Source organism: Chrysemys picta, chromosome 2, assembly GCF_011386835.1.
Source record: "Chrysemys picta bellii isolate R12L10 chromosome 2, ASM1138683v2, whole genome shotgun sequence".
In the NCBI taxonomy this organism is placed as follows: Eukaryota; Metazoa; Chordata; order Testudines; family Emydidae; genus Chrysemys; species Chrysemys picta.
The window spans coordinates 169,580,596-169,605,209 of NC_088792.1; the positions used below are offsets into that span (position 1 = coordinate 169,580,596).

General features: G+C 41.0%; 1 long non-coding RNA gene across 2 annotated transcripts in view; it reads right to left on the reverse strand.

Moving 5' to 3' along the window:
- Window positions 1–12,027: 12,027 nt before the first annotated feature.
- The window catches only part of LOC103306266 (uncharacterized), a 33,904-nt gene continuing 21,317 nt past the window's right edge, over window positions 12,028–24,614 (reverse strand). For both annotated transcript variants that reach the window (XR_509076.4, XR_509074.4), the window contains 3 exons: window positions 15,772–15,997; window positions 15,545–15,591; window positions 12,028–15,260 (listed from right to left, as the gene is read on the reverse strand). This is a non-coding gene — a long non-coding RNA (uncharacterized LOC103306266). The remainder of the gene's footprint in view (window positions 15,261–15,544; window positions 15,592–15,771; window positions 15,998–24,614) is intronic.

Sequence of the window (24,614 nt, forward strand, 5' to 3'; positions counted from 1 at the left end):
TTCACAGCAAGAGCAGGTCACCCGTTGAGTAAACACTACAGAATTTGCCACCCATCAGCAATCGGTGCGGCTAATAGAGGAAGAAGTACTAAGCTCGAACTGGGCGAATGACGGGAAAGACAGAGTTTTTAGTTCCTTTTCAGGTGTCATTCAAGACAGCTGCCTTCTATTTATATCCACTATGGGCCCAGTCCTGCAGCCTGAGGTTTACGACTGAAAAGTGCTATGTGACAGCTAAATATTCTTATTTAAAAGGGGTTCTCCACATAATGCAGCAGCAGAAACAAGATTTTGCTTAAGTATTTTTAAATACCTGCAGTACATCTTGATTGCTTTTGTGTTTCCTTTTTTTGTTGAATTGATGGACAGCACTCCTTCATGCCACTGTTTTGATATCTTACAGTATGCATTTATTTTTATTTATTTGCCAGAGATTGGTGAAGGACAGGCATGTCCCAATTTGGGGATAAATTGCATTTCTAAATTACATAAAAGGAGCTCATAGGCTGATAAACACTTCAGAAATGCATGAAATAATAACCACACTGCAAATAATGGTATTGTATGATAGAGCTGCTGCTAAAATCCCCACTACATGATTCAGATCCCTGAATTCTATTACTGCATCTATTAATTAAATAAAATAATACAAGTTTATATCTTACTACAGCACGCAGCTTTGCTGTGTATGCAAAACCAAAATCAACATGTCTCAAAGCACAGTTTAGTTGTCTGTTTTTATTCATTGGGAACACAGCGCATTGCAAATTAAAAGGGGCAGAATACTGCAGAAGCACAGCTGCACAAATGACTAATCACCAGCACCTAGTGTTACATGAACTAAATCCCTTCTGTTGCTCCTTTACCCGCCACACACACACAGCTCTGCACGGCTTTATTTTTACTAGAATGTGCCTGTTAGAGGGAAGCCAATGGAGTTCTCATGCACTCATCACCATACATCCATAAGCAGGACGTCAAAAGTAAATGATTATAGCAAAAGTAATTAGTTCTCAGGATTACTTTTGTAATCGACATCGGATTACTTTTCAAGCTGAAAATTAACACAATTCTTTCTTAGGAAACTTGTCGTTCCCTTCTCAAGTGTGAATACTAAGGTCATAATGGTATGTGGTGACTGACTTACTCACCCATCTGAGATAAAACTAAGTGATCTGTAATCTGATGTTGCTATGAGAAAATAATCAGGTTACTTTTTGTTCCATTTATCAGTGATATGAGCGAGATTTTTTTCAGTCTTTAACAGCCTTGGATAGCTGTGTCTGCAGGAAATTAGAACAGTACCTACATGAGTGTTCACGGCATCTCTTCTTTACCCTCATTGTAATCCTTACCACAATGCCTTTTCTTGCTCTATGAGCACAAAGGCTGCTCTGGTCCAGCAAGCTACTGACACAATCCCAAGAGGGCTTGGTGTCCTGACCCCAGCCTCCTACATGCTGGGGAAAAGAGCTCAGTGAGACAAAATGACTCCAGGAGCTCTTGCTCAGTGGTGCATCTCCACGCTGGCAATTACAGAGGGGTTTACTGTACTGCTACAATAGAGCACCAGATGTTTTTCTACCAAGCTATAGAAAGAGAGAGATTTCATACTTCACCTCCCTTCCTCAATTCCCCTGTCTGTAAAATAGGGATTGTGATATGTATAAGTGATGGTCAAAAAAAAAAAAAGGTAAATACATTTCATGAAAAACTTCAAAAGACTTTTTTGAAAAAATTTAAAAATATTTCAAAACACTTTTTTTTTCAGTGGGAATAAAACACACTTGCTCTAACTTATTTTATTTTTTCTTCTTCTTTCTATTTGAAAAATTGAAAAGTGAGAAAAAATGTTTTTCTCCGTGTTCTTTCCCTTTTTTGTCCACCCACCTGTTTTTCCTCACTGGAAAGAAGGGGGCAGGGGAGAATAAGAAAGTGAGAGACAAAGATTTTCCCCACCAAAACTAAAACATTCAAAACTTTTCATTTGGAAATTTTTAAAAAACCCACAAAAACACATTGTCTCCCAACATTTTTTGTCAAAGAAAAAGAAGTTGACCAGCTTTGATATTTATAGTCATTTGTAAAACACTTTGAGGTCTATAAATGAAGGGTGGATATATGAATTTATAGTTATTTTATTACAATAGCTATACTAATAACAAACATCTGCTAGATACAGCAACTTGTTCTCCTTATCCACTGAGGACAGGACAAGAAATAGTGGACTTAAATTGCAGCAACGGAGCATTAGATTAGACATTAGGAAAAACGTCCTAACTGTAAGGGTAGTTAAGCACTGGAGCATCCAGGGGAGGTTGTGGAATCCCTGTCTCTGAAGGTTTTTAAGAACAGGTTTGACAAACACCTGTCAGGGATGGTCTAGATAATACTTATTTCTGCCTCAGTGCAGGGGACTGGACTAGGTGTACTCTTGGGGTCACCTTCCAGTACTACATTTCTATTATTTCTATGAACTATCTGTTGCTCAATAGTACTTCAGCGCACTCTGTGAATATAACATGTGCAATATCATTAGTGTGATCATATTTCCCAAAGCGAAAACAGGATACCATATGGGGCTAGCCCAAGGGTCGCCTTCCCTCCCACTCCCCCCAGGACTGGCCTGAGGGTGCCCCTCTGTGGTGCTGCTTGCCTAGCCCGCCTGAATGTTCCTCCACACAGGGGTGTGCCCAACTTTTTTGGCAAACCTGGGCATTTGTCCAGTTTGCTCTTGCCAACTGATCATCAATTGGCAAGAGCAAACCTTACAAATGTCCAGTTTTGCTAAAGAAAAAATAAAGTCGAGATGTCTGGGGCAAGGCTTAAAAAGAGGACTGTCTTGGCCAAAACAGGATGTATGGCCACCCTAAATATCAGATATTTCTTATGAGTTGGGCATAAATGCAACCAGTGCACCTCACTTCCCACTGCAGCTTATCATTTATATGCTCACATATAAAAATTAAGTGTATTACACTGCCAGCCTAATGTACCATACACACGCCGCTCAACCTCCATTCAGTTTCCCAGTTGCAACTAGGTCCACTAGATGGCGCCAGATGGAAACTTGTGCATGAGTGATTTCTTATTTCAGAATGCTTTTTAACAATATGTGTACTTTGAAAATAAATAAAAAAGTTAGTTACAGAGAACTGAAGGTTGCTGCTCTGCCGCAGCATAGAACTTTGACCTGCTGTGCATGGCATCTGAATGTGATGCATTTTCAACAAATATTTAGCACAGGATAACCTCTTCTTTCTGTCCATAGAGCAAAAATTCTCAGCCAGTGGTCAGACTAGATGATCACATTGGTTTCTTCTGGCCTTGAATGCTACAACTCTCCTGTAGCCTCCCCAGCATTGATATTGTCTAAAGCTGTACAAAATGCAGTCTTTATATCTTCCTCAGTCTTTGGTCTGAGCACATGCTAAAAATTTAAAATGCACACCTTTTCAAAAGACCAAGGTATCTGCTGCCACAAAGTCTGAAGAAGCTGTATAAATGCACTAGCTGAGATTTTTCAAAGCAATCTAAGGAATTTAGACATATAGTGAAAGATGTGTCTAAATCCCTTTGGCTGCTTTGACATTCTCAACCACTGAACCTAAACAACTGCCAAAGGAAACCCAGCTGCACTGTAACTGGAAGGAACAGTGATTTGCAAAATGATGCTGTTGGCCTTAAAGTCAGTCAAAGCAATCAATGTCAATGGGACCTTGGATTATGCACACAAAATGGGCATAATTCTTCTTCTTTATCCTTCTGCACTCTCAGGTGCATGGAGTGCCCACCAGTTTCTGTCATTTATTTCCATCTTGTGCTGGTCTGTTTAGGCTTCCAAGCATCATGTTGATGGATCTAGCTTCTTTCTCTACATAATGTTCTACATAATATTTTTGAGGTAGTCCTCTTTTTCTCTCTCCAGGTGGTGTCTTGCCATGGAAGTTGTGTTGGTGGCATCCTTAAAGCATGTCCTAAATATATCTATCATCATCATCATCTTGCCATATTTGATGCTTTAAGTTGGTGTGCTCTAGCGAGAATTTCCCGTGTTGTAATGAACTTTTTCTAGTGAACCCTGAAAATCTGATGGCATTTACTTTGGAATGAGTTCATCTTATCAATTGCGGTCATGGATTCTCATGATTGTGCTCTATAACAGAGGACAGATATGATGCTAGTGTTAAATTCTAGTTTTATATCAATGCTGATCATGCTACTTTTCCAAAACTTTTCAAGTTTATGAAAGTTGTTTGTTGCTTTTGATATCCATTGCTTGATATCTAGTATGGTGTCTCCATCACTGCACATCTCGCAGATAGTGTTGTTCTAGTTTCTCTCCGTCTTCTCTGCTGGTTGCTTTTGGAATATTAACAGACATATATTTTGTCTTCCCCTTGTTGAAGAACAAACCAACTTGTTTTTCTGTATCTGCCAAAAGCTGAGTCTTTTCTTCCATTAAGTGATGTGCTGAACTGAGCAACACTACGCCACCACAAAAACAAGGTCATCCAGTTGTACTTTATCCTTTGCCATAAAATTTCTCAGTTGCCTTCTGCAGTTAATTTCCTCTTGACAGTGTCATCGACCAGTAAAACAATTCTAATTAGTTTGCTGGTATTCTATAGTATGCCATAATTTTCCAAAGACTTTCTCTATGTGCACTATCAAAAATCTCCTGGAAATCTATAAAATTTATCACAAGAGGTGCTTTCCACTCTGCATTTTGTTCTATAATATGCCTGTGAGATCAACAATATGGTCTGCAGATGACCTCAGCAGTCTAAACCCTCTGTGCTCCTCTCAAAGTTGGAAATCTTTTTGTTTCTTGATATGTTCCAGGATGATGTTGAACATGATATTCCCAGGCACTGAGAATAATGTGATTCCTCTGCAGTTACTGAAGTTGGCATGGTCATCCTTCTTTGGGATTTTACTATAAGATCTCTCTTCCACTAGGTTGGGTTCTTTTCTGCATTCAATATTCTATTCAAAAACACAAGGGGAGTCTGGATGGATGTTTTGTCACTTGCTCTGTGCACCTCCCCAGTAATAGTACCCTCTGTTTTCCCATTTTTGAGTTTACTGATGGCTTTTCTAACTTCTTCCACTATAGTATCTTCTAAAGCAATCTTAAATTCTTCAATTAACTCCATTAGAACACTGAACCTATTCTTTAGTTCAAGCTGAAAAGCAATTTTTGTGTTTGGATCTTTAAATTGTTCACTATTAATGCACAGTCTCTGACCTTCTTCATCCTCTTTAACTTCATCTTCAAATTAGCAATACAAATATTATGCCCACGTCTGCGACCTTGTATACACGTACATGTGCCAACAAGCTATGAAATTTTCTTATGAAATGCAGAAGTGATCTCTCTGATGCTTTCAGAGCAAAATTATCACTCAAGGCCCAACCAGGCTGGGGGCACAGCCAGCCCTATGCACCATTTAGAAAAGCACTTTATAAGAGCAGACCTTCAATTGGTAGACACAAAACCTGAAAAGGAGATTATTGGTTGTGTTGCTTTGAAGCCCACTGGAAATTAAACCTCTGATGTGAAAGACTGCTTGTATTAGCGTTAAAGTTTTCTGAACTAACTCTTGTCAAAAAGGGGCTAGGTTAACAGACAAGTGATATGCACTGAATATGTAGTATGTATACACCATTTATAACCCACAGTTAAAGGAAGGGGGAAGAAGGGGAACACAGCTTCTCTACTTAAAAGTATAGGGAGAGTTCCATGTCATTCTTGCAGGGCCGGCTCCAGGGTTCTGGCTGCCCCAAGCAGCCAAAACCAAAAAAAAAAAAAAAAAAAAAAGCCAGGATCGCGATCTAAAAAAAGCCGCGATCGCGATCTGCGGCGGCAATTCGGCGGGAGGTCCTTCACTCCCAGGCAGAGTGACGGACCCTCCGCCGAATACCTGGAACTGCCGCCCCTGTCCGGAACGGCCGCCCCAAGCACCTGCTTGAGAAGCTGGTGCCTGGAGCCAGCCCTGCATTCTTGGCTGGTGCTGCACTAAGCTTAGGGAGAGCTCCTCTCCCTGGCTGGCTGGTTTGCCGAGAGCCCCTTCTTGTGTTTCAGTCTTCTTTAAGCACTCTTTCCAATGGCGCTAATTAACCTTGCGGAGAACTGCTTCATCTTCAAATACAGTTCTGGAGAGGAACAAAATAATCACTGAGTGGCATCTGTATATTGTGTTGCTGCATCTGTTTAGTGACATGACATTGTTGTTAAGGCTCAACATCATCAAGTATTGATGTAACATGATGACAGGAGCTCTGCAGTGTAACCTCAGGATGTGATTATGTTGTGGCTCACTGTGATTCCATTCAGCATCATCTTCTAGTCTCCTCCTTTCCCTTCTAACTGCTTGGAAGGACAGAGAATAAAGGCCTGGAGGTCAGCAGTGTGTGCCCCCTTGTGTGATCAGGTGTCACCCTGCAGAGGAGCCTCTGCCTCAGTTTCCCCTCACCCAGGGTGTAAACATGTCCAAGCAGGCCTTTCTCGTATTAAGAGAACACCTCTTTGGAGACTCTAATTTATTTAACAAAATGAAAGGACAAAATGAAAACAAAAATCAAAGCTGCCAACAGCTATTCCACTTGAAAGTCTGCCCTTGGGTTAATCAGTCTTACATCTTGCCCCTATAGCCACACAGCACTCGCAGGCTGAATTCCCTGCCTGGAGCTTGGGGTGCTCAGCTGGATCACACTCTTCCCTCAACAGTGCATCACTCTTTGCAAAGCAAGGCCCTAGAAGCACCCCAAAGGTCCTACACGCAGTTCATTCTCCTGGGCTGCTTGGACCCTTGCCTGGGAGCACTTTCCCTCTGAGCCTGTTTCTTCTCTCAAAGAACCGCTTTTTTCCAGGGAGATTCCACTGGGAGTAGCTTTCTAACTCACTCCCCTGAAAAGCCAGTCTCTTCAGAAGCTACCTCTGTTTTAGGGCTTCCTGACTGAGCCCTCATATGTCTTTATTAGGCGCAGGAGCTCCTTACCTAATTGACTGCTGACTAACTACTTAGGCAATTAACTATGCATAGGTGGTTCTGGGTTGGCTCATTCTCCTTAGTGGAGCCTATCACAGGTAGCCTGAGTGCCTGACTCCCTCAGGGTCCAGCTATCCTGTGACACAAGGAATTCCTGCCTCTCCTGTCCATTTCTTCATTATTACTTGGGTTCCTCATGTACAATGAGAGGAGCTCTGATGTGTGGCTCCTGGGCAGCTGACAGGGGATTGCACTCAGTATTACTGATATATAAGGTGGGATGCGTGACCCCATCTATGATAAGAGAGACAATAAGGCCTTCATAACCTTAAGTTTGGGATCGTTGAACATCTTTACCATTAGCGTTTGAGGCAGGACTGTTGTGCATTCTGCACTTGCCTCTAGTTTTACAGAAAAGCTATTTTGGAGCCTTTAAAAAATGGTATTGGTGCTATGTTTTTGGTCCCTCCACCTATAACATCTGGTTGCCTTAGTTACCTCAAGTAACAACCAGCTTGTTACAGGTAGAGGGACCAAAACAGCATTAATAAATATAAAAATTAAAAGTGTTTAAAAAAAAAAAGTTCTCCTGTAATATGAGTTACGATCATAGTTGGCAGGTTCCTTATCAGCTATGTAATTTACCCATCATCTCCCGTCTTCACCTCTTCCTCCACCACCAAAGTGTATGGAGCTGATCCCAGTTTCCTAACCCACCTACTCTATTCCCTGCCATTCTCTGCTCAAGCCTCTAGTTCTCCCAACTATTCTCCCTGCATTCTCAGACAGAGGCCACTAGGACATGGCCTAAGGGCCTACTTCCTGACCACCTAGAGAGGACTAAGGTGTGGCTTGAGGATCTGTGCTCTGGATAGTTAGCGAGCGCCACTCCCTCCTAATCTACAGAATGGAGGAGTGTTTTGCAGATCCTTTCACCCCTCCCACAGCTCAGGTGCAGTCAGTATTGTCTCCACCACACTGGTAGAAGAGGCAGTTGCCTAAAGCAGCAAAATACAATAGGCTACAGCAAGTTTAGTGTGCCAGCAACTGTCAGCTTGGAGCAGTGAATATTTACAGTTGACACAGAGCCGCAAAAAATCTGGTGCTGGGAAATTCGCCTAAAGATAATAGCATATACCTAATCGCCTGCCTTAGATGGTGAAAATAAAAACATGTCTTTGAGGTAAGTTGGAGACATTCTACTTTCTATGTGGTGGTTGATGGTATATCTGGTGGTTCATAAGATCTTTACCTTTTCATTGTTTAAGGGCTAAATATGTCATATTCAATACATTAGGCAGGTGATCTCTTTTCCCACCTGATTCAGGAGCCTGCCAGACTTGGGAGAAAAACACAAAACATTTTTGTGCTCAATTATTTTTCTTATAAAAATGGCAACTGTTCAAGATTCCCCTGACGGTCTAAATGCTAGAGGGAGTCCTGCTGGAGATGAGTGTGTGGGCAGAATGCAAGGGAAACTATCAAAGATGCATGGAAAAATAAAATGTATCAGATGACTACAAAAAAGAAGAGCTTGTCTATACCTGGAAATGTACTATTCTGGAACAGTTATTCAGGAGTAACTCCCTGCGTGGACACTGTTATTCTGGAATAAGGGCATCCACATGAAGGTTCATACCTAAATAAGTATCAGTGAATAATTATTCTGGAATAGATATTTTGGTAAATTCCAGGTGCAAACAAGACCTAAAATAAATTTATTTCATAGGGGTCATACTTGGGTGTCTGTCTAACTAAACTACCTGTAAAATAGCCCTCATTGAGCTATGTCCAGTACCGGACGAGAGATGGAGAGGGACATAAGTGGTTTTATAAAACTCTTGTAACTGGCTCTGACCAGGAGCTGGGCCAGCTATTATCTTGAGCCTGGAAGATTTAATTGATGCCCAGCTGTCTATGATCCCAAGAATCTATTCCAATAGGACTGCCAGATTACAGGCGCACTGCAGCCACGCCTCCTTGCTGGGAGAGGGGTAGTACAGAGCTCTATGCCATGTGGGAATTCCCATCCTGCACAGGAAGAATCAGTTCCTCCAGGTTTCTGGTTGCTTTGCAGTGTGAAATGGCTGAAGCAGCCCTGAGAATCACGCCCAGCTTATAGCACATGTGTGTGCACACCTTCCACACCCAGATGAACACAGAGCCCAAATAATTTTGTTTTAAACCTTTAAAAAAATCCAAGACAGAAACAGTTCAGCCATATGAAGATGCAGATGATATAAACAGCAATAACAAAAAAGGGTGAGCTGTATGAATGGTTAAACTGACCATGTTAAGCTTTAACAAAAGCTCCTCCAGAAAGAGATTTAAAGTAATTTTTTTAAATGTCATTATTCCTAGAGAGACGAGGTGGGTGAGGTAATATCTTTTATTGGACCAACTTCTGTTGGTGAGAGAAACAAGCTTTGGAGCTACATGGAGCTCATCTTCAGGTCTGGGAAAGAAGAGCTCTGTGAAAGCTTGTCTCTCTCACCAACAGAAGATGGTCCATTAAAAGATAAGGTGGGTGAGGTAATGTCTCTTTAACATCATGGGATCAACATGGCTACAACTACACTGTCATTATTCTTAAGCATTTTAATGTACAGCTGTTGTCATAACACCCTTTTATGGCACTGTTCTCAGGATGGAAGGAAGTGGGTGTTTAGTGTTATATTAATTTTAAACCTATAATTAGTGTGATGTAAGTCCTGGCCAGGTTCCAGTTGAGTTCATTATATTCTCCCTACCTGAATTCCCCGACCAGCCTTCAGGCTGCTCTATCTTGTGCCTAATCCTAGGTTGATACCCACCCACCCTCAGATCAAAATCCTCTAAAATAGCTTAATGCCATCTTTGCTGTCCGCTTCTGTTGTGCCTTCCCTCTCCCCATTTACACCCTGTATACCTCAGCTAGTCCAAAGAATCTTATCCAGTATTTTTACTTTCTGTAAGAAACTGTTGTGTAGTGTTCTTGGGTGCTGTTAAACAGTTGCCTGTAGTCCACCACTGAGATGTTTTCATCCCCCTGTGAGAGTTGGGGGGATTCTGTCCATCTCAGGACATCCTCAGCACCTTGCAGGATCAATCCCAAAGTTTGTCAAGTGTTCTGACAAGAATGAAATATCTTAGTGTATATACATGTAAGAGATTATCACCACCTTCTGTTTTTACCTGTTGCATGAAAATAAAACACTAAGGGGAGCATGAAAAACAAAAAGGACAAATTGAGTCATTATCCCAAGGGGCATAATGCATAGAGTTGCTTAACCCTTGGAAACAAAATAAAAGCACCATGAAGTCATCTTATGTGTTCAGAAAGTCTAAAATGCAGTGGATATGCCTAGGGAAATATTGCCTTAATTAGTTATTCAGAACCACAGCACTTCTGAAACAACTGCTAATGAGCAACACTAACTGTCAAGGCTATTTTCCACCCTGTGTGCATGTTTATTCCATAGGAACTTGGGTGGTTATACAGCAGAGAACTGGAGAAGTTATATGGGTTGAACAGCTGAATATGGTTCTATGGATATAATACTACAACACTGTACAACGTTTGTGACTAGGGACCTCTTGACGCCAGGAGATCCCCTCAGTCAAGTAGATGCACAATAATTCACCAAAGGGTGACATATAAGGTGTCTACGGAGAACCAGTAGCCCACTGATCATCATGATCATAGAGAAATATATGTAAGGATAATCTGTACAAAGTTATGTATCTATGCTGAAAATTATCTTCTTAAGGTAAGGAAGGTCACCAAGATGTGACATGACTTAGGTTCCACCAGGCAGGAGGTAATTAGTCGTTTCTGTCTGATCATGTGCGTTTTGTGTATTGTCCGCTTCACAATGGAGGCCTATTTGCATTACTGAGCCTGCTGCTAAACAGGAGATTGCGAATTCAACAAGAGAAGACAGTTGCAGGAAAAAACAAAAGCAGCAGGGGGTATCCTGTTTGAGTAAAGACAATGAATTTTGGGGATACAGCTGGGAGTACTGAGGTGCACTCTGGATTTTTCCACCACAGAGATAAACTGACGATGTGTTCTGTCTTATGAAGGGACGGTCACAGCCAACCTGGCTGAAAAATGCTGCAAAGACTTTGGGTAAGATAAACTTCATTAGATGTGAGATTGGTAATTAAGTCTAGGCTTTAGAATGTACGTTATAATTTTATTTTACATTTACCCATTTGTTTCCAATACTTTGACTGGCTACATCTCAAATCGCTATATGTTGTTAGTGAAAACAAGTAAAAGTTTATTTATCAACATATCTAAGTGGTGTGTGTTAAACTGACCAGTGACCCAAAGGGAAACTGGTAAGCTGGGATGTATCGTTTCTTTGGGAGCAGCAAATCTGTGAATTCTGCAAGAATTGGGCAAACCAGGGGCTGGACGCTCCAGGGGAGGGATAGCTCAATGGTTTGAGCATTGGCCTGCTAAACCCAGGGTTGTGAGTTCAATCCTTGAGGGGGCCACTTAGGGATCTGGGGCAAAATCAGTACTTGGTCCTGCTAGTGAAGGCAGGGGGCTGGACTCGATGACCTTTCAAGGTCCCTTCCAGTTCTAGGAGATGGGATATCTCCATTATAAATAAAATATAAATAAAAAACATTGGGAGGTCTATTGGAGCATGCCTATCGCTAACCTGCGGAAAGAGAGGGGGCATGTGTAGGGCTGGAGGGGAGTGTCAAACTGTCTAGAGTGCCTCACAACCATGAATGCCAACCTCAGAGCATACTGTCAAGAAGCAAGGCACAAACTCCAAATTGGTTATACATTCTATAATTAGATCTCATCAACTAAGTGACAAGTGTGAACTCCACAAGCACTATAACAACCTTACCAAGGAACCATAGACAGTCCCCTTGGGTAGGCCAGTCTATCTTGCCACCCAGGCAAGCCTGCCTTTGTGACAGATGGTCCCTTACACCAAAAATCACAGCAATATTCAGGTTACTACCAGTCACTTATTTCAGCTCAGTTGTACCCCAGAGCTCACACCAAAGACAATGCTTGCAGACATCCCTGTAATAAACTAACTAAAGATTTATTAACTAAGAAAAGAAATAAGAGTTATTTACAAGCTTAAAGCAGGTAAACACGCACGTTCCAAAAGGTGTCAGTAGCTGATATATATGCAAGCTCTGCATGTCATTTAGGGCTAGCCCAAACTAAGCCGCTTGGGGATCCCTTGCTTACGCTTAGAAATATTGCTCTCTCCAAATTCCAACAGAATAATGATAAAGTTCCTTCTGGTCAGGAATTTTTATTCTCTTCCCCCAGAGTTCAAACTGATAAAATAAGGGTTGACACCAGTCTCCTCTTCATGGGTGTAGGAAAGGGGGGAGAAGGCAATCAACAAAGTCTTTGTCCTTCGATGTTTCACAATGGCTCATTTGGTTTCTGTGCGCCTTCTTGTGTGCAGAACCAGCACTTTACGCTAATTAATGCTTCTTTCCTGTTTGTTGTGTTACACAATTACAGAGGCTTACAATACAAACATTCAATATAACTTTATAGCATGGGCTACAGATGTTATAAGTGATATCAATACATGCAGCATCCTACAAGCATTTCATCAGGTCTAAACATTAATCATATTCTTATCAACTTAATATCTATTCTAGAAATGCTAACACACAGTAAGATAGACTAGTTTCCAACCATGCATTTGTGTAGCAAGGGGGCATGGCCTCCCTCCCAAACAGACCTGGAGACTCCCAGGCCACCCCCTTCTGGGCGGTGTCAAGACATTGATACTCACCCTGCTGGAAACAGAAGGGCGTGACAGAAACCGGAAGTACAAAGTGCAGACCCTCAAGCTCAGTTGGGCCTGAGCCACCAGAGGAGGACGTCTTCCTGTCTGCTGCTGGAGTTTGAGCCTAATGGATACCACTACATCGCCAAAGTCCTGGAGGACTTGCCAAAACTGCTGGGTGCGGGGGATGCCAAAGAGCTGTCAGGGCTGCCATTAACTGTCTGCCCCGGGGAGATGGATGACAACCTCAAGACCCAAGTACCCCACAGCGGAAGCATAGGAATCAGATAGTCCGGTTGTATTATGGCCTGAAACTAGGTTAGCATGTTTCAGACAGATCCCCACTGACCCAGTGGCAGAACACTCTGCCACTGGTAGGGCCGTAAGCTGGGACCCTGTGCAGTTGTGTGTGCCCGGGTCCCCCTAACCCCTGCCACTCCACCCCTGGGGTGGCAGCCTCCCCACCTCAGGCCAAAGAGGCCTGTGTTTGTCTGTCATTCGCTGGAGTTAGGATGTCAGACTGTTTGCTGTCTGTCCTGACTGCAGGCCAGAGCCCTCTAACGGTTTGGCACCCCACCCTACCTGAGGGCCAGGGCCCCTTGAGTCTTTTTCTGGTCTGCCCAGACAGTGGTCTAGGGGTACCTAACTGTTTGGTGCTCCATCCTGCCAGAGGGCTCGAGCTGCCCATGCTAATTTCCCCTGAACTTGACCCCTACACAGGCACTGTAGAGAGGGGGCATGGCCTCTGCAGATGGACAGGGAGGAACAATCCCGACCTCCTACAATTTATCAGTGTTCAGTGAGGCCTAGGGGCCTTGACATGAGCTGGCACCTGGTCTGCCAGCATCACAGGGAGTGCTTGTGTTGATCATTGCCAGTGGAGCTGGATAGCTGACTCCAGCAGGCACAGACAAAGTCTCCTCACGCTTAAGGGCAGGTGGTAGTGAGGTGCCTCATCACAGCCCTGGGTGCCTCTGGGAAGCGTCATCACTTTACAGCCCAATCTTAAGTCCGTATGACTTTACTTTGAGTTTTGCCCAAATAAGAACTGCAAGATTTGACCCTTTTTTGTATACAAACTATTTTCCAAAACATGTTCCAGATGTGAATAGTAGCAGAGGGAGAAGGAAATAAAAGGCACAGAGGGAAAACAATATGGTATATTTTAGCTGAGATTTGAAATGAACTGAGTGCTCAGTGAGGCAGAGAGATACAGGAATACCATTGCATGTGGCAAGGGGCCCTAGAGAAGGGAGTTGTACTAGTCAAACTGAAAGGAGATGAAGATCTGTATGGGCATTGTGGAGGGAGTTCATGGAAGGCAAGTTGAATGATTTAAGGTCTGACACATAGTACCTTACATTCGTGTATCAAACCATAACTTACTGGATATATACTGTACTGGACAGAGTATATATCAGATTTGCTCAAGCAACTACTACTGATTAGCAGTTCCCTCTACTGGCTGAGCTAATTAAACTGTTTTTTGCACTCTACAGGCAGATGTCTGATTTCACAAGTATGTGGTTAAGCTGACTCCCATGTTGTCTGTGCATGTAAATGGACACCATCACTACCATAGAAAAGTGACACGGGAATTGTGTGACATGATAAAAATGGATCTGTTTCTAGCGTTGTCAGACTCTTTTCTCTGATAATAAGCAACATGAGTAAGGCTTTTCATTCTAGGGACCCCTAGAAATAATTCCAACATATGAGTCACTGAGATAGCCCAAGTCTTTTCTGCTAACTTTTTGTGCTGGTTTGTTTGCCTCTGTGTCATTTGGTACATGATGTGTATTTGTGTTACACAATTTTTTGTTTGCTGAGTGTGGGGGTGAGTCTGACCCTTAGCCTGATAAATATTACATGTTATAGAGACTGTCGTCCCTACTACTTGTCTATGCTCGGGCAAAATACTGGTGAGGTTCTCTCTATATTTTCTTTTAAGTAATAAAAGAAATTATTGATTTTTCTTTTATGAAATACCCCCATCTCCTCAACAAAAGCGAGATGATGGCTTAGATCAAACAAATGGTGAGTTAGTTATTATAAAATTCAGAAGCCTCATATCATCCTTAAATAAGTAATTAAACAAAAACCAATTTTTAAAATACCAGGAAGTCTGAATCTAAGCCCTGTGCCCTCCCAAAGTGAAATCTGCCCATCATGAAGAGACAGTTGTAGACCCTTTTGGGGGGGGGGGAAGAAGGGAAGGAAAAGGAGATCACCCCACAGCTCCATCCTCCAATCACAAAGACTAAAACACCAGAAAAGATATCACTGGCAGTCACAATTCAAACAGTGAGGTTATGAAAACAAGTTAGCAAACAATTACTCTTTACTAGCAATATATGGACTTGGCTCTGCTAGCTCTGAGTGTGATCCAGTGGATAGGACACTGTTCTGGGAGTCAGGAGCCTTGGGTCTTATTCACAGCTCTTCCATTGATTTGCTTTGTGACACTGGATACCTCTTTCTGCCTCCATTTCTCCATCTGTAAAATGGAAATATTAACCTACCTTTGTAAAACACTTTGAGAGATAAAGATAAATCATATATTATAAGTAATTATTAGTACAGGGGGAACTGGTAGCAGTCCCTACATTTAAGTTGCCTTATACTTTCCATTATAGATTTAATTAGTGTGATATTTTTTATAAGAAGCTCTAACACCTGTTTACAGCAGACTTTTGCAATCCAGCAATTAGAAAGCCCTCAGGCTAGCAAAGTAATTTTTTCCCCCTCTGACATTCTGAGCTGTAAACTGTTAAAACTCACCATTTCCCTGCTGTGGCTTGCTTTTCTCAGGAAAATTTTGCCAGCATCTAAAATAATAAATGAATATGAACATTCTAATGTAAGTCCAGGCCCACCCTGCCATCAAAGCAGCAACATATACTGTACTGGAATGCCCGGGAACTGCCAGATCACTTGTATCAGAGGGGTCACAAGGATGGAAGGAGAGCCTAGCCAAGCCAGACTGGACCAGCAAGCTGTTCCCTTACCTTTGGGGGCACCACACAGGGCAGGAATCCTCCATATCCCAGGGAAGAGAGGGGGAGAAAGCCAGGCCAGACTCCTCCTAATTACTCTCTAAACCCAGCACACAGTACCAGTGGCTCAAATTCTCCTACTGTGGGATAACAACCTTCTCTTGCTGTTAGCGAATGTAGTTAGTCCTGCACTTCTGGAGGAACCAGTCTGTGGTGAGGGTTCCAGATTCAGACCCTCCTGAAGATGAATGAGAAGGGAATATTATATTTGTACATAATAGAACTTGCTTTTATCTTTTTACGTTCTTAAAAAAAAAAAAAAAAAAAAACTACCTGCAAAACAAACTGCATTAAAAGAACATTATTTAGGCTGCAAAGTCAAACACACTCAAAAGTAGAGATGGTTGAAAAATGTTCAATGGATAGTTTTCCCTCAGAAAATATAGTTTCATTAAAATTGAAATCGTGTGCAGCAATGTATTGAGTTTGACAAATTTTTCTCTGGAAAAATGTTAAAAAAAAAATAATTTCAACTTTCTCATTTCATTTTGATATAAAAGAGGCTCATTTTGATAAGGTAGAAATATTTCATTTTGGCCTTAACATTTTGAGCCATTTTGTTTCATTTTTATATTATCTTAATGTTATTTTAATAAAGTATTATATCTCTTGATAGTTGAAATATTTTATATTATAATGTTCTATAATGTCAAAATATTTCATTTTGATAATGTCAGAAGTAAAACAGCTAAATGTTTCCTAATTAAAATTTTTCAGAATTTCCATTCTGTGGGAGATTTCAAATTTGAACTAAAACAAACTTTCAATATATCAGAATTTCCCACCAACTCTACTGAAAAATTAGGAGATGTCATTGTGACGGGTTGGATCACAGAAAACCCCTTGGGAACTGCCAACTGATGTGCCGAGACTACCTCTGAGCCTGTTTTCCGTGGCAGCTTGAGACTTCAGTGCCCTGCCTGGTTTGAGCCAGACACGCTAGCCCGTTACAAATCCAGACCCAGGTCTGAACCAAGTCCCCCCAATAGCTGCAGGCTTAACTGAAAACAGCTTAAGAAGTGTTCCTGTCTCCAACACTCAGATGCCCAACTCCCAATGGGGTCCAAACCCCAAATAAATCCGTTTCCCCCTGTATGAAGCTTATACAGGGTAAACTCAAATTGTTCGCCCTCTATAACACTGATAGAGAGATATGCACAGTTGTTTGCCCCCTCCCCCCAGATACTCTGGGTTATTTAATAAGTAAAAAATGATTTTATTAAATACAAAAAGTAGGATTTAAGTGGTTCCAAGTAATAACAGACAGAACAAAGTGAATTACCAAGCAAAATAAAATAAAACATGCAAGTCTAAACCTAATACAGTAAGAAAGTGATTACAGATGAAATCTCACACTCAGAGATGTTCCAGTAAGTTTCTTTTACAGACTAGCCTCCTTCTAGTCTGGGTCCAGAAATCACTCACACCCCTATGGTTACTGTCCTTTGTTCCAGTTTCTTTCAGGTATCCTTTTGGGGTGGAGAGGCTATCTCTTGAGCCAGCTGAAGACAAAATGGAGAGGTCTCCCAGGGGCTTAGACTTTCTCTTGTGGGTGTACACCCCCTCCTCTCTCCTATCCAGAATTTAGCTCCAAGATGGAGTTTTGGAGTCACATGGGCTTAGAGTGACCAGACAGCAAATGTGAAAAATTGGGACGGGGGTGGGGGGTAATAGGGGTCTATTTAAGAAAAAGAACCAAAAATCGGGATTGTCCCTATAAAATCGGGACATCTGGTCACCCTACATGGGCTAGTCACATGTCCATGCATGACTGAGCTCCTTACAAGCCAGGCCACATTCCTGGGACAGCTCAGATGTGGACTGTCGTCTCCAAGTTAATCGTTGGCTTAAGTGTTTCTTGATTGGGCACTTACTGAGAATAGTCTTTTCTCAGGAAGCTGCCCAACTGCTTTACTGAGGCTACTTAAAATTAAACAAGTACATAGCCAATATTCATAACTTTGAATACAAAAATGATACATGCATACAAATAGGATGAATATATTTAGTAGATCATAACCTTTACAGAGATATGTTACATGGAATATGTAGCATAAAACATATTCCAGTTATGTCATATATTCATTCATAAGCATATTCCCATAATGCTTTATGGGGTGCAACGTCACAGTCATATTTATGGTTGCCCAGGCAATGTTATTTTTGCCCCATTTTACATATGCATTATGCAATAGCCTTTAATTACACAATCATATACTATTTTTCCCCACAGGGCCCCTGTCTCATTCAGTGCACAGGATGGATGCACAAGGCACAATTAAGGTTGCATGGGCAACTGTCAATAGCATTTTCTAATTTTCAAGTGCTTGACATTGTGACCTAGATAACTTTATTTTAATTACATACACAGAATGTACATTATTATTATAAGTCAGCCAGAGTACAATGAGAAAGAGTTGCACAGGTGACCATTATTAGCTTAAAGCATCAAACTGCCAAATTAAGGAGAAAGGAGTAAAAGCAAGTGAAAGAAGCCAGGTAAAAAATGGATCAGGGTTTTACAGCCTAGACATCACAGTCAAAGATATATTTTTGTGAGACTAGAGAGAACTATACTTTGCGTCTAACCATTTGTTTTGGTCTCAGGACCAAGCACAGCTAAAAACGACATGTGAATCTCATTATTTGCTTGTAAGGAGCTTGGCTTGTGTCCTGATTTATTTTGTTTAAGTATTGGTTGGTTGGAGGTGGGAGGATTCTACTGACAAGTAAAAGATATGCCTCTGATTTTCACCTGAGCCCTTTCCCCTTGTTCAGTCCCTCACCAGGATGTCTACTTAATGTTAGTAGAGAATAGATCACAGCTACTCAACTGACCAAAAATAATTTCTGATTTACTGAAGCAGGATCAAGGCCCCTTTTACTTGTAACTTGACATATAGCTTGGCTATTTGACCATTAAAAAGTATAATCACTTTCCCAAAGTACATCTTACTGGCTTTGTTCTGTTTGCCATATAGGCTACTTTCATTACAGAAAAGAGAGAAAGTGAAAACAGATATTTCATTGAAAAACAGTCACTAGAAACAGACTCTGTGTGTGTGTGTGTGTGTGTGTGTGTGTGTGTGTGTGTTTTCATACCCACACACAAAACCTATTTAGGCTAAAAGAACCATCATTTTCCCCCTACAAAACATGTTTAATAAAATTAAATATCTGCACATCTCCTGGTAAATACCACAGGAACAGCTTCTGCCACTTTTACTTAGACTGAGTAGTACTTTACTTTGTGAGGAGTCCCAAATCAGAACCCACCGTGCACTCACTTCAAACTAGTGAAAATAACTTTACAAGGTATATGGCAATGGTGAATCAGGCTTGTACAGTCTAGTCCTGCAACACTTATTACTGGACACAGGGCCAGAGTCAGCAAAGTCCTTAAGCATGTGCTTAAGTCCATCCATATCCAGCAAAGCTCTTAAAAGAATGCTTAAGTCACAGGGACTTAAGCACATGCTTAAAGTTAAGGACATGTTTAAGACTTTTGCTAACTTGGAGCCATGATGCATACTAGTGAGTGAGTAGTCCCATTGGCATCAATGTTCCATTTGGTTCAATGAAACTAATCAAATTACTCAAGCAGTGCATCCAGTGCAAAGTGTTTGAAGAATTCGATCTTTAGAGCCTGATTCACTATCACCTTGGAATTGGATTAAGCTAATTCAGAACAAGAGAGTCCATACATGGAGTTAATACATGGAGTCAATGAGGAATAGTTAGTCCACTTTAAATTCACACCTTACTTTGTTCTGGATTGACTTTCACATGTAGACAAGCCCTTACTCCAGTTTTTATGCCAGTGTAACTGCACCCAGAGCTGTGGAATTGCACCAGCATAACAGTGCAGCAAGACAGTGGTGAATCAGGCCCTCGTAGTATAACCTTTTAGCAAGCGGTATTAAAAACAGGACCTTTATGTCTTCAGGAAGTTTATGCAATATGTTGGTCATCCAGTAAATGTACTTCATTACTATGGTTGCAAAAACAAATTCCAAATTCTGAAAATATGGTTGACAAAGCTAAGAGTAATTGAATGATTCATGGCTTGCATTAGATTAACAAATGCACTATGTGAGAAAGACCTAGTGGGATGCATAGATTTTTAACACATTTTAACAATAGATATGCTTATTAGAACTCATCAGCTATACTGTCTCTTATCCTTTTAGAGCTCTTTTAAATTAATTATTTCTGTCTGTCTGTCTGTCATAACTAAGGACCCACAGTTATGAGTTATTACTACTTAAGAATTGCCCAAGCATCAAGGCTGTTTAGAAAATGTAGGCCAGAGGAATGAGAGAAAAAAAGATCCCACAGTCTAATGGCAAGATTTCTTCAGACTGTCTGAGTTGCTGCAGTCTTTTGCAAGAGTGTACTGCTCAGGCAGCTAGAGAGATTTCCCGTTTTTTTTCCTGTCTGTGAATGAATGAATGAAATTTTGTTTATATCAAATGTCAAGGTATTATATGACGTGCCAGATAAAGTAATGAAAAATAGGGAACTTGATAGAATCTAATATTGTGATTAAATGAAGTTTATCTGTATAAAAGAGAAGTCAACTATAAGTGATACAGCTTTGGGCAAAATGCTGTAAACTTTAATGGCAGGATTTACGACCTCATAGGCAATCCTGTTAGGGAAGAAGTGGTTGTGTTTATATAGATTTTTTTGTAGTTTAAGTAATAAAGTGAAGAACTAAGGCTAATACTTTCACTCAAACATTCTTATGTTATCAAGTTAATGAAATACACCTGTGCTGAAAGAGGCAGTAAATAAAAAGGAACTGAAACTAAATAGGGTGTTTATAAGGACACTTGATCACAGAGTAGAATAATCAAAAATATAACTGTTTGATTAACAATGAACAGACTCAGTTCAGCCATATGTACCAAGATCCCACCCTTGTTGTTAAAACAAGGAGAACAAGTATGGAAGATGTATACAGCTGTTCCAGCCGGCTGGAAAACAACAGTCTTTGAAGTGACTTCGCATTTTATAATGGACTGTTAAAACAAGTTTAAAGAGCATCAAATAATATGGAAAGATTTTATGTAAATTATTTAAACTGGACATTTCAGTAACTAGCAGAGCGTTGATGGAGAAACTGCAACTTGAGCACGCATAACTGAAAAATTGACCAAGGAATGCACCAGAGAGGAGGCTACAGAAAGTGACTTGCAGAAGTCAGTCACTGACCAGAACAAATCAATCAGTATTCAATGTATGCCCCCAGATGGCTGTAGCTTAACATGTCTTACACAAGCTGGTGTGACAAGATACGTTGCACAAAGAAACTAGAAAATTCTAGTCCCAGTTGCAAGAACTCAAAGGTGATGCCTCATTCCCTGAATGGATGGTGAGCAAGAACAACTCTCATTTTGATTGGACATTTTAAATCTTTGGAAGAAGTATGGATCACCTTCTGACTGTCCACACCAGCATCTCCAAAAAGAGGAAACAAGTTGGACCACCCAGCAGAAATGGGATAAAGGGCCCTTCCTCCTTCAGCACACTGCTTCCTGAAAGCTGAAGACACCTGGAAGGGAGAAGACTGACGTCCTGGGTCAGCTACCTGGGAGTTTTCCAGGTGACAACAAGTACCTATCTCAGATACCTCTAATTGCATCTTTCTATTTTCCAGCAATTCAGATTGCCTGCTAGCACACTTGGAAAATACTATAGTCGTGTCAGTCGTTCACCTGTTTTTCTGTGTCAGTTCCTGCTGTGAACAGTAACTGGAGCTTAAAGCTAATGGCTGAGCAAAGATCTGATGATGAGTAACACACAGACTTTGTCTTGAGTGACTACCTAAGTCAGTCAGTTGACCACTCCCCGAAACTGGGTACCCACTTAGTAAGGAAACGTATATGGTTGTGTATGCACTTTAAACATCGTCACAGAGTGTCCCCTTGTTTTGTAACAGGTTCCAATCAAGATTGTAGTAGTTTTGAAACTAAGCAAGTTACTATTGTTAACTAAGATTGCAGAATATTGTACATATGTCTACCATAGTTAATGCTTTCATACTGCCTTTCAAGTTTTCTGTGCATGTAGACATAAAACAGACCAACTCTACATGCCTCCTGAACATCTACACAGTCTGTCATAAATGTAGGAGTTTGTTAGATAGTTAGGAGTGAGAGTCAGGTCCTGGGGCAAATATAATTTGTGGGGAAGTAGTTTAAAAGGGTAGACTATATAGATCCATTGGGAAGGAGGCCTTGGTGAATTGGCATGTAAGTAATTGACCAAATTGTCTTTTGCTTTAGCTTTGTTTTTTTCCTCTGTAGACTTAGCAACACCAAAACTGATAACCAATTGACAAAAGCGAGGCCCTGTTTTGAGGGATTCTTTGTCAAAAATCTAAACAAAGTTATCTTCCCAAGATAGTGATTATGTACATGTTATTTTCTATTGTGGTTCTGTAATTTGATTCTGACAAACCTGAGTGGTTACATTGCCCAACTTTCTGGTTTGTTAGCCAAATACTATTTGTTGTCTTATATCCTATACTATTAGTTACTGTTGTTAAGAATATCTCATAGCACTCTATAAAACTAAATTAAACTCGAGTCCTTTTCTTTAATGGAGCAATTGAAATTAAGAGAATCCTTAGAAAGGTGGTCTGGGTATCTAGTTAAGCAGGTGCTTAACTAAGGTTTCTTTTATACTCTTTCTTACAACTTTATTCATGTTGTATTTTCATTGTTATTTATTTTACCATCCCTTATGTTAATTTTATAATGTTATAATTGCTGATGTTCGTGCCCATGACATGCTAAGTACCTTTCAGACGTACAAGAAGGGACAGTCCCTGATCCTAGGAGCTCATAGTCTAAGGAAAAGACAAGGAGTTAGAGGGCCAGAGGAAAGGGTACATCTGCAGGCTATATATCTACATGCAAGTCAACTCAATTCACTGTTAAGCAGCATGGCAGAAGTGGATCTTTAAGATGAAGTCAAACGTAGACAGGGTAGGGGCCTTGCAAATGCGGTGAGGGAGATCATACCATGGATAGAGGTAACCATACAGGAAAGTGACACATGGGATGGCAAGTCTGGGAACATTGGCAGAAGGAGAGGATGGAGAAACGCTGCGAACATTGACAAGGGATGATGACCAGGGAGGGACAGAGTTATATAACGCTTTGAAAGTGGCGAGAAGCAGCTCAGATTTGATTTAAGGAAATACACAGAATTGTTGACAATACAAGTTATCTTAAATAAAAAGTTAGTAACTACAAATCATTCCCAAAATCCTAAAGGAAATCTTTTCCACAACTGTGGTTTAATCCTCTGGCAGAGTAACAGTGAATCAGACCCTAAATATTGTTGTATCGTCTTTACTACTCCAGCTGTGGAATTATTTCTTCCTAATCTCTTCACCTTTGCATCATATCTCTCTGTTTCCCTTCATCTCTCATATTATTTTACCCTCACAGTTTCCATGGTATTATTCAAACTCTGGCCCCTTTCCATAATTTTATTACACTTTTCTCTCTTTTATTCACACTTTTTCTCCTGCCACCATCCTCATGTTGGTGAGCAGCCCTCGATTCAAATGATTGTGCCCAGTGGGACGCTAGGTTTTCACTAGATGAAGCAGAGTGATGGAGCATCTTAAAACTACTAAGCATTCCTCACTTCTTCAAATCTAGTAACTCTGTCCCTGTGGCTCTCGCATAAAAATGCATCCAGATAATCCATTGGCATCCTTTTGCATAAAAGCATTGCATATGCTTAGGTTGTCACATCCATCTCACTGAAAATAAGGCTATAAGTTAGTTAAAGCTAACTAACATTTTAGCATTAGAGAGGGACTGGCATTCAGACAAGAGCATATGCTTCAATTCTAAGCAAATGAAAAATCCAAATAAAAGGGAGACTGGATGGCTCAGCTCATTTGTAAAGAGGGATAGAGCTTTTCATCTCTAGAACACAGTTCAAATCTAACTTAGTAGTGACTAAAAGTGATCCTCCATTGTCCTTGGATGTGTAAAATGAGTTGTGTTGGTCTCAGAGTGCTTCCCAGTGAACAGCTGTCCACATCTCAAAAACTACCACAATTGGACCTAATCTGCAGGCTCAGTAGAAACCTCTTAGATGTTGAGTCACATGTGCAGAGCAGTGTGGGGACACCTGTTCCCTCGGGCCTGTTATAGGGCATCAACAATTACTCAGCACTCTCTTTGGTGCTGCACTTTCAGTCTGTGTCTAAATCTTCCTGCTTCTTCCTACACAACATCTCTAAGAGCCAACCTTTCCTCTCCAGCCACATGACTAAAACCCTTATTCAATCCCTCATTATTTTGCCCCGTGTTTAACATTTTTCTCCCATAATTGGCTGACCCTGGTTCCTTTTTGGTCTCTCCCCTCTTCAGAGGGGTGGTCAATACTGCACTTATAGGAAGATGCCTTTGGTATCTTTTTTCCTCCTAAAAAGGAGACTAAATACACAAGCAATAAATTCCTAAACGCAAAAGTTAAGAGATGGAAAAAAATACAGCACCTAGTATCTGCTGTTCGCCTTTGGGTTACAGTGTGCTGCAACTGCTGATACGTCAAATCATCATGCAAAGAATGAGGCAGGCACTATTCGTTGCAGTTCTCTTGATTTTGCTTTGATTCCCAGCGTGCTCTATACTAGCACCTCAGCTAGACTCCCTTACACACTACTTGGTACACAAAGCACTAGGTATAGCTGTAAAGAGTAGCAAATATTTATACTATGGTAGCATGTAAAGGCCTCAGTTAGGATTGGGCCCCATTGTGCT